At 38.1% G+C, this 10,981-nt stretch overlaps 1 protein-coding gene across 3 annotated transcripts in view; it reads right to left on the bottom strand.

Moving 5' to 3' along the window:
- Positions 1-10,981, bottom strand: part of LOC116040215 (cytosolic carboxypeptidase 4) — a 125,380-nt gene that overhangs the window by 21,597 nt on the left and 92,802 nt on the right. The window lies entirely within an intron of this gene.

Raw genomic sequence — 10,981 nt, 5'->3', positions numbered from 1 at the left:
ATTGTGATCTAAGTTTTTGGTATAAGGAGGATGCCTGAACTTTACTCTACATTTACTGAGAACATCTGGAAATTGTTAACATGAGTAGAGGTCCCCCCAAGACAGAAGATACCTTTTTTGGAGTTGTGCCAGATAACAGGCCTTGATTGGCCAGTTCTGTGGTCGAATCATATACTCACACATATCACGTCCTATGTTAATGTATGCATGGAATATATATGTTGTTCACACAAAGAAAAGGCAGAACGACTTTTTGGAAGAATTTGGGTTGGTCGTTCTCCAAGCTCTCTGCAGGAGTTTGTAAAATTGATGCTGAATCTTTGCTTGTAATAAACCTTTTTATAATCAAGAACAGTGTCGGCGGATTCCTCTTCATACAGCATCACAGCATTACTATTTAAGACACCACAATTTTGGCGACGAGGATGGGATCGGTTGCATCTCCCAGGTCATCGTTTCATCATGGGCACCCAGGGACTGACTCCCGCTTCATTGGTCGACTATGAGGTGAGCTTTCTCACAATTTGGGCGCTGGTCAGTTCATGTGTGGCTCTGTGTGTGCGTTGAGGGATTGCACCGTGTCGAACCTGTGTGTGTGTGCCATGCATTGATTTCTGTGTGATGGAGGTTCCGTCCTAAATTTATTTGCGTTAAAATCAACACAGACAGGGGGAAGTGTGAGTTAACATATGAGAAAAAAAAACAGAAGTTAGAGAAACAGAGGAAAAGGAAATTTAAGTGAAGAAATAGAGAAAAGGGAGAAAAAAGTAAGGGATTAAGGAATATTCACATAGACAATGTGAAAAGGCTTTAAGGAATAGGCAAATTGGATTAAAGAAAACAGTTGATAATTTGGCTTAAACAACATAAAGAAAAAGGAAACAAGAGAAAATAAAAACAAGAAGTGAGAAAGAGAAGATAAAAGGAAATAAGAGAAAATAAAAGGAATACAGAAAATAACAGGAAAAATAAAGAATAAAGAGAAAATAACAGGCATAAAGAATAAAGGATAACGCCGTTAATCTGATAAAAAGCCCTTTGAAAAAAGGCGATCTTAGGATGGGCCGTAGTCTTGAACTTTTATTAGATGAAAAGTTTGAGCCAGTTCTGAGAACTGAGGTGTAGACTAACAGTTCAATGGTAGGTTTGCCGATCGATTCATTGTTGACGAATAATGTCCGAAGCAGACTTCCCATTGGAATTCTATACTTAGGTAGCAAAATAATAAGGAAAAAGAAACAAGAAAAAAAAAAAGAAAAGAAAAATACGGCGGAAAGCAGGCTCTTTTTAGGAATTACATGCATGAATGATGTCAACTTTTGTGTGTATGAGAGAGAGTGTGTGTGAACAGCGGTGTGTGTGAACAGTGTTGTTTCTGCTGTGTGTGATAGGCTGTGCATGCGTCATAAGGATCCTATATTAGATAGATATATACATATATGTTTTGGTTGAAAACAGGAGTTTTAATTATCTGTAAGGAAAAATATTCTCTTCATTATGGCTAAAATATGAGTCTCTTTTTGAAGAGAACGTTTTCAAAGTGTTAAAATGTATGAGCCTTCTTTGGAAGGACTTTTGTTTAATCATCTTCTTCGTCTTCTTCGAAGGAGAACGTTTTCAAAAACTTATGAGTCCCCTTTGGAGGATGTGAAAATAGACTAGACTATAGTAAAATTAAGAAGCTTCAAATTAGTATTTGTGTTTTATGTGTTGTGATGGTTTGTTTTGTCCTGTGTCATTGTTGTTTTAATGTGGTCTGTTGAAGGGAAAAATGGAGAGACAATAGGTCTGTCTGTTGAGAGAATTTGTAAGAATCATTAAGTTCTCTCTGATTTCTTTGAGATCGTTTAAACTGCTTTGTGATAGCATATTGCTATTTGCATTATCTGCCGCTTTGAAACTAGTAAGATTAAGAAATTCTATGTTGAAGTAAGCTGAGTGATTCTTCAGTTATTCTTCTTGGTTGAGTGTGAGCCTAGGTGCTCTGGAGTTCCTCTCACTGTGAAATCACACTGCTGACTGATCTGCGCATGCCCAAGAATGCTAGGAATTTAAGTTTTCACAGAAAGTTTAGGCCACTCCTTACCTGCACTAAAGGGCAGAGACGGAGCGGCTAAAGGAGAAGGGGGGTTGAGTGCAGCTCAGTAAAACATTAAAGTGGCTGTTGCTTGACTATTTAACTATTTGATAGGGATCCATCAATTTATAAATGAGAGTTATGTTGATGGATTAAAAAAAAAAGAGAGAGAAAATAAACACCTAGAGAAATGGCATAAGAATTTAAAATGTCCTTCTAATTAGGAAGCCTTAACTATGCTTGCTTCTGTAGCATGAAAAGAAAAATTGGGAGAAAGATTTGAGGATAAAAGTAGGATAAATAAGGCTCAGGCCTGAAAGAAAAAGGAAAAAAGAGAGATTAATAGTTGGCATAGGTGATTTGCTGGAACTCAAATCAGTGATTGATCACCCTGGATTAAGAAAAGTCCAGCCTCTATACCTCTATTGAAAGTAAGAGATGAGAGGACTGATTGATGGGCTTCAGGATTGTCACCTCTGCCATTTTAAAATGTTGGACCACTTGTTTTGAGTGGCGAGGCATCTAAAATGATTTTACTTTGAATAAAACAATTCCAAATTTGATAATTCTATAAGGTTTTTGATTTTGCTAAAGTTCTCCGCTGTCACATGTGGTTATGTCATTGCACCAAGGAAATGAGTGACATTTGTGAAGGTGGAAAACAGAATGAATGAATCCGATTCCTGTGAAGAAACGGCGAGTCAATTCAATCCTAATGAAACAACAGACTGAGTTAATAATGGGTAACTATTGTTACAAAAGATGGTCAGGAAAGCTGAGAGAAGTGTATGCTGTAAAAAGGGAAAAGAAAGTTTTATGGGACAAGGGAAAAAGGCATGACTTTAAGGGAAAGTTAAGTGTACAATAAGGTACTAAGGTGGTTAAAGACAGAAAGAGAGTGTTGTGAAAGTGACAGAAAGACAAAGAAAGAGATAAATGTACTTTTGAATTAGGATACTGGAGTTCATACTAATATTGTTGTTACAGAGACAACTGTAGCATTGGGGTTACAATCTACAGGAGGGAAGACGTTTAGATGAGAGTAGTAAAAACTGCTATACCACAAGCACCAAAAACTTAGGGAAAAAGAGATAAATTATGTAATTTTCAGGAATGACTAATGGTACTTTTCAAGACAAATTGCTTTTGGATATTACTGTAATCTGACATATCATAAAAAATGAATTAGGATTTGTGTAGAACAAACATATGTTTATAAAATATGTTGTTTAATTGTTGTTAGACTGTTCAACAAATATATAGGTCTATAAGTCCAGTTGAAATGTTTAGCTGTTTAAATGCTTAGTTAGTTGACAGGACTGTTGGGATCATTTCTAGTTTCAGAAATGTGAGGATTTTTCTACATTGTTACTTTTGATACTTGGAGTACATATTGTTATGATACTTTTCGTACTTAGGTAATATTTTTGTAGCAACATTTTGAATCAATGATGTCATAGGTTAGAAGCAAGAAAACTAAAATGAGTATGATTAAAAGTATAAGTAATGCTTCTCGGAGGTGTTGTGTTTTGTGTTTATTCAGTGTGCCTCGATGGATGTCAGAGCAGACCTGTCTTACTCCTCTACAAGCTGATTTGGTAGTCAACTTTGGACCCATCCCCCACATACTTGCACCAGAAACTGCATCTGGAGCTGGAGCAGCAGAGAAGGAGGGGCGACAGATTTACAACTGTCCATGGTTAAGTGACTGAATTGGACACCCAGATGGCTCTCAGGGCATGACCAGAGACTGACATTAAAGAAGTAACGTTACACATGCCTACAAAGTACTTTGGTGAAACATTCACAGATGAACTAATAATTGAGAAGCTGAAACAACCATAAAGATGAATCCAAGCTCCAAAAGTAAGAAGAAAATGAAACATCTGGAAACTGAGGGCAGACTGAGGTTTAGCAAGACAAAGGATGATGATGATGATCAGAGTGATTCAGAAGAGTGTTATGAAAGTGAAGATGGAGACAGCGATGAAGATTTGGAGAGCAGAGGAGCTACAGGATTTCATCCTGCAGCGTCTAGCATAGAAGAGATTGAAAGAGACATGGAGCGATGTGTGTCATACTTGGAGAAGCTGAAGATTCAGAGGGACGAATTGCTGAAAAAAGGATCCCGAAAAGTGGAGAAGAAATATACACTGCGCTCAAGAAAAGGAAAGATAAGCGGGAAGATGCTGCCAGTGTTCATTCGAGGACAGAAGTTGGAATATAAGCCCTTGCAGAACACTGATATGTCAGATATTCTTCATAAGTTGCCTACTCTTCAAGAGGGAGCACATCCTTGGATTGCAAAGTTGGAAGAAATTACGACGGGAACACAGTTTGCCATAGGAGATATCAAGAGACTTTTGGCTAATCTCATTGGGATCCCAGCTATGGGAGAAATCTTCCAGAGAGCAGGACTTAATCGTTATGTGGGGACTTCTGTATATGATCCTGAGTTGTTGGCTGCAAGTAGAGGTCGTCTGTGGAGAGCGCTGAGAGATGAGTATCCAACAAATGTGCATACAGATAACGTCCTGATTGAGCCATTGGGACAAGAAGAAAAACCGAGAGTTTATGTGTCAAGAGCTTATCGAGTGTGGAGAAATATTACAGGAAATGATCCAGATCTGAGCCAACTGGAACAGTTAATTTTGCGAACCAAACTGCAGGAGGGGCTGCCCCTACCAGTAAGGAGTAAGCTAGCAGAAGTAGTGGGACTTGGAAGTATGACAATAGGTGTTTATACAAATCAAATAGCCCATCAAGTGAAGCTATATAGAAATGAGCAGAAAGAACAGGACCGAGAAACTCTCAGAAAATTCAATCGAATGCAGCTGGTGGAGAATAAGAAGGACAAGAAGCAGGGTTTGGTTGTGCAGAATCAATGCCCACCAAATCAACAATTACCGCCACAATTCCAGTCAAGCCAGTTGCCCCAACCACCACTAGTGGTTCCAGTTGTTTTATATCCACAGCCAGTTTGTGGACAGATACAGAACTGGAGAGGAAGAGGACGAGGAAGCTTAGGCAGAGGAAGAGGAAGAAGATTTGATTCATACTCTATGCAACCACCACAAGCATGTTTTAATTGTGGACAGGATGGACACTTTGCCCGTGAGTGTAATAGACCAGGAAGAAACTCCAGAGGAAATTACAGAGGAGGACCGGTGAACCCTTATAGGAGTCTGGAACCAGGATTCTAGAGATGCCCAGAAGATCTGAAAGGGGGGTGTCAGCTGGTGTTATCAGGACCAGAAAGAGATCCAACAATTGAGGATCAGGACAGTCACGAGTTGATGCAGATCTGCACAGATGAGCGTTGACATCAGCAGACTAACCAGAGAAGGAGGGAGGAGTGAGAGAGATCGGATTTGCTCTGATGCATCGACGCATTGATGCATCAACACATAAAATGGAGGTAATGCACCGACAAACACACAATTTGAAAATACACATACTCTAAAGAAGTAATTATTTCTACGTTTTAAAATAGAGTTACTCCTATGTGAACACACCTATGTGAAGGGTTGAGACATGCATCTAAATTAAGCAACTTGGTATGAAAACCTTACATTTTGTCAGTACCTGGTGAAATCTATTATGTTAAATTTGTAATGATTTTCCTGTGACAGCTTCTAACAAGACTAGTGACAAATATGTTACTTTGGTTGGTGTGTCGGGAAATGTTAAAAGAACATTTCACTGTTTTATTTTTGTGGTCCAATGACATAGGCAACTTTTGAAGATGTTTCTATTATTTGAGTGTTGCCCAGATAATTTATTGGGAAGTGATCTCATGTATGAATTTGGATTGGATTGATGTAAAGTTGTTACAAACAGCAGATTGAGAGTGCTGTTCTCAGAATTTGGTTAAAAATAAGCTTAGAATAATTGTGTGATTGTAAGCTAAATAGCCTGACATCAACTCCCAATCACAGATATATTTTAGTCAAATTAAAAGTTGTTTGCATTGGTTAATTTGTTGTTTATAGTGTACCAGTTATGTGTTCATGATTTCTCTCTAAGTATAGATTCGCGAATGGAAATCAGTTATTATAGCCCAATGATGGATCAGCATCTGTTGTCATTTATATAGAGGTTTAGAATCTGATTTGAATTTCACTATTCTGCATAAGTGCAGTGGTGTTATTGAAGTATGTAGGGTTAGAAGAAAATAATTACAGGACAATTTACTGGAGAGGAACGATTGTTCTGCGATTCATATTATCATATATTATTTTTGATATTATTAATTTTTATTCTTATTTGATGTTTTTAATTTTCATGTGTTGTTTTGCAAACGATACTGGTCAGTGTTTTCTTTTCTTCCAGAGCACATGGGGTAATGTGCAGAGGGGATACAGATACAAATACGGACAATATGAAGGAACTAGGAGACTTCTGAACCAGGATGGTGTGGATCTGTTCAGATTTCACCACACCAACACTGCATTGATATTCAACATTGCTGAGAAGCTGCAATGTAGTGGACTACATTCCTGTGTTTGTCTGATATATATATATATATATATATATATATATATATATATATATATATATATATATATATATATATATATATATATATATATATATATACATGTTTGCAGAGTAATACATACTTTGTATAATATTCTTGCATTGATTGTTTGAAGAATGATGTTTTCTGTCATGAAGTGAATATATGGAGATCTCAGATGTTTTTCTTTTTCTCGACGCTTAGGGAAATGGGGTCTAGGAAATAGAAGTCCTTTTTTCAGATCCGAAGGGTCGACCTGCCTGAATTTGGACATTGTTTTGATTTTATTTCATTTTCTGAGGTTTTCACATGTATTTGCTTAAACCATAATTCTACATAAATTGATAAAGATATATTTTCTAATTGATCTGGAGTACTAAGGTGGTCGCCTAGGGCAGAGGGACCGTGAGAGAGTTTTCCCATCTTGATTGATTGATGGTTATTTGAAAAGACAGCTGCCAGATGGGTTTTTCGCTCTCACACTCCAACAATTTCATTTTGTTACACTCTATAAGTTTGTTTACACCCCGAAGGGTATATTATAAGGAACTTGATATAATGAGAAGTGTTATTCTGTTGTAATCCTATTCTTTTTGTTTTCCGAGACTTTATTAAGTCTCGTAGGGGGGAAATCTGTGGTATCTGACTATTTACCATTGTGATCTAAGTTTTTGGTATAAGGAGGATGCCTGAACTTTACTCTACGTTTACTGAGAACATCTGGAAATTGTTAACATGAGTAGAGGTCCCCCCAAGACAGAAGAGACCTTTTTTGGAGTTGTGCCAGATAACAGGCCTTGATTGGCCAGTTCTGTGGTCGAATCATATACTCACACATATCACGTCCTATGTTAATGTATGCATGGAATATATACGTTGTTCACACAAAGAAAAGGCAGAACGACTTTTTGGAAGAATTTGGGTTGGTCGTTCTCCAAGCTCTCTGCAGGAGTTTGTAAAATTGATGCTGAATCTTTGCTTGTAATAAACCTTTTTATAATCAAGAACAGTGTCGGCGGATTCCTCTTCATACAGCATCACAGCATTACTATTTAAGACACCACAATAGCATTACGTTTTGATTTTTTTAAATATGTCATTAAGTTTTCAAAATGTATTACAGACCGACGTGCCCGTGTGTTGTGCTGCTCCTGCGTCAAAGTTAGGACGACTCGTGGAGGTCCAGTGTGAGTGTCTGCATGGGCCCGAGCCTTTGTAAAATTATTATTCAACAACATTCATTTATTTTTTTATCTTGATTCAATCGTGTTGTATGTGTTTTTACTGATTTTTTAATACATTATATTTATATTCTTAAATCTACATCTCTGAGTTTTGATTGTGGACCTGCCTGAGGGAACCCCTGGTTGAAAGAATAAGATTTGATACTCTTTGGGTGAAAGTCCCAAGGTGGCATTGTTAATATTTTATCGGTAATATAATTAGCCAACACCTCTTCGGTGTCCTGTTACATTATGTTATTCTGACCAACCCTAACCAAACTGACCACCAGTGTTGTAATGTAACGAAGTACAAATACTTCACTACTGTACTTAAGTAGAATTTTCACGTATCTGTACTTTACTTTGTTATTTATATTTCCGGAAACTTTTACTTTTACTCCACTACAGTTTCAAAATAAAATGTATACTTTTACTCCACTACATTTCCCCTAAGCATCTTAGTTACTCGTTACTACAAAATAAAAGCAGAAGTAATTTGTTACATAGGAAAAAAAGCAGGTTGGGCAAATCATTGCTCCTAAATTGCCAAGATACTGCACCCTCCATTCCAGTTGGTGACCTAATGCCTGTTATGTTGCCAAGCAGCAAAAAAAAAAAACATAGGCCAAAACTAAAGAAGAAGAGGAGAAAGCAGAATGACTGATAGTGTCATGGAAGCACCTGGTGCAGGCTCTGCCGCCATGGTAACAGACGATGATCACCCCGACGACAGTGGTGATGATAACGTTACACACCTTTGGCCATAAAGTTCATAATCAAAGTTTTTTTTATTTTTACTTTTACTTCTAATACTTAAGTACATTTAATATCAGAAAATTACTTTTGATACTTAAGTACAGTAAATATTAGATACTTTAAGACTTTTATTCCAGTAATATTCTAAAAGGAGACTTTTACTTCTACCAAAGTCATTTTCTGGTAAGATACTTTTACTCAAGTATTACTTTCAAGTACTTTATACAAGACTGCTGACCACAGAGTAAAACACATGTCCTTTTCAGCAGTGATTTATAAACAGTCTGAGATGATTAAGGATGACGTGTTCCTGCTGTTGCCGGCATCAGATCTGAAAAGGCTTCTATGTGTTGTTCTGGAGGGCAATGATAAACTTGTTGACACGTTACCAGCAGCTTCAGTCCTCCCTCAGAGTCTGTCTACACCAGATATTCAGAGGAACAACACCACTGGGCACTAGAAGCATTTTGAGAGATCAGCCTAGTTAAATAGTTAAAACAAAATCTATGAAGTTATTAGATCATAAGTCATAAGAAAACAGTCCTGAAGCGAGAAAATATGCTTCAGCTTGCAGTGAGTGAAACATGGCTTGTGTTAAAGTGTATGTGTTTTGTCAGACGTGTGTGGGACGGATGAGTGAAAACAGCAGCCTGAACATGTTTCTGCAAAACCCCTGTATTATTGTTATTATTCAGCAGCATTGACTGCCCTTTCTTTATTTTTGATCTCATTTCCTGACGTGGACTCAAAACTTGGCTTTATTGATTTCTCCTGATACCAAGAGCAGTTTCTTCAGTCTTATCTGTGTCTGCCTCCTTTCCATCTTTCTTTTTTAACTCTGTTTCCCTCTCTGTCTTGCTCTAATCTCTTTCACCCTCTTTCTCTCTCTCTCTCTCTCTCTCTCTCTCTCTCTCTCTCTCTCTCTCTCTCTCTCTCTCTCTCTCTCTCTCTCTCTCTTTCTCTCTCTAGGTCTCGTGCCCTGTGACGTGCCTCCCATCCTCAGGGCTGCAGAGACACAGAAACACAGGGATCTAAAAGTCTTGGTAAACTTATTTTCCACAACATTTGCTCCCCTCTACCCAGCACTGCAGCTGCCTGCCCTCAGGTGTGTGTATGTGTGTATGTGTGTGTGTGTGTGTGTGTGTGTGTGTGTGTGTGTGTGTGTGTGTGTGTGTGTGTTTGTTTGTTTTCTGGCAGCCATTGTTAATTTGCTGCATGATACCATTTGATTCTACCACAGCCCACAACTCACATTCATTTGTTTGAATCCCTGTATGTTTATCAGCCTTTATGTGTGTTTGTGTGGGTTCATCAGTATCAAAATGAACTGGGACATAATCATCAACCTGCATAGACTTTAATAAATATTTAGACATGCAGCATGTATTTTATATATCAGCCATGTGTTGGCTTACGATGCATTATAGTTATGGCAGGGTTTCAGTTTGAATTATGCTGACAGAAATAAGAATAGAGGGGAAGATAAATGTCATGTTAACTAACTGTGCCAATGAGTGAATGAATACAACCACTGAACTACTGTGGAGCAATGTAAGTATCATAAAGTACTATCTGTGCTCCTGTAAATGACTGTAAACTCACTCACTGAGCCAGAGAGTGTCTGCTCACAAACACATGCTTATTGAGAAATAAACAGATACATTTTATAGACAACTGGATGGATAAATGAGTACACAAAATGTCCTAAACCAAGAAATAACATTCATTGATTTGCCAAATAGGTTTTGGTGGAAACTAGTGATGTCCACATGAAGCTTCATGAAGCACTGTCTTTATTTTCTGAGCCCACTAGATGGCACTCTCTGCTTAACAAAGTGTTGACAGCACACTGAGTTCCCCCACAGTCATTACTTGAGCCTTTTTCTTTAAACCAAGAGCCCCATCTAGTGGGTTTAGAAAATAAAGAAAATGGTTCACGATGCTTCACAAAGCTCCATTTGGCCATCACTTAAGGCTCTGACCAACCAACCCGATTATCGGCCGTCGGACAGTCTGGCGAGGTCGGTGACTCGAGTCTGTTCGGTGTGTTCCGTACCGTCATCAGTCGGAGGAGCCGTCGGCATCCATTTTGGCCTATTTGACTTGTTGAATCGGCCAGTGGGCAATGTCAGTGACCAATCTGATTGGTGGAATGCTAGCCCTTGACTAGCGAATCAATGCTTCTTCCACAAGAAAAAGCCAGAGAGATGATAACGCCAGTATCTTCTTATTACTAGCCATCGTATTTTCTTCCGTTCAGCGAGTAATGACAACAACGATCCTTCTTGACTACTATCAACACTCTCTGATGAAAACAATGACTGACGACAGCGTGCTCTGTGTTTACTAGGTCTAGAGAGATGTTCCGTCATTTCCGGTTTTCATTTTTTGGGTGACAATACAGAT

This window comes from Sander lucioperca, chromosome 7, assembly GCF_008315115.2.
Source record: "Sander lucioperca isolate FBNREF2018 chromosome 7, SLUC_FBN_1.2, whole genome shotgun sequence".
Taxonomy (NCBI): domain Eukaryota; kingdom Metazoa; phylum Chordata; class Actinopteri; order Perciformes; family Percidae; genus Sander; species Sander lucioperca.
The sequence above is the reverse complement of the archived record's forward strand: the minus strand, read 5'-3'. Positions and strand labels throughout refer to the sequence as shown.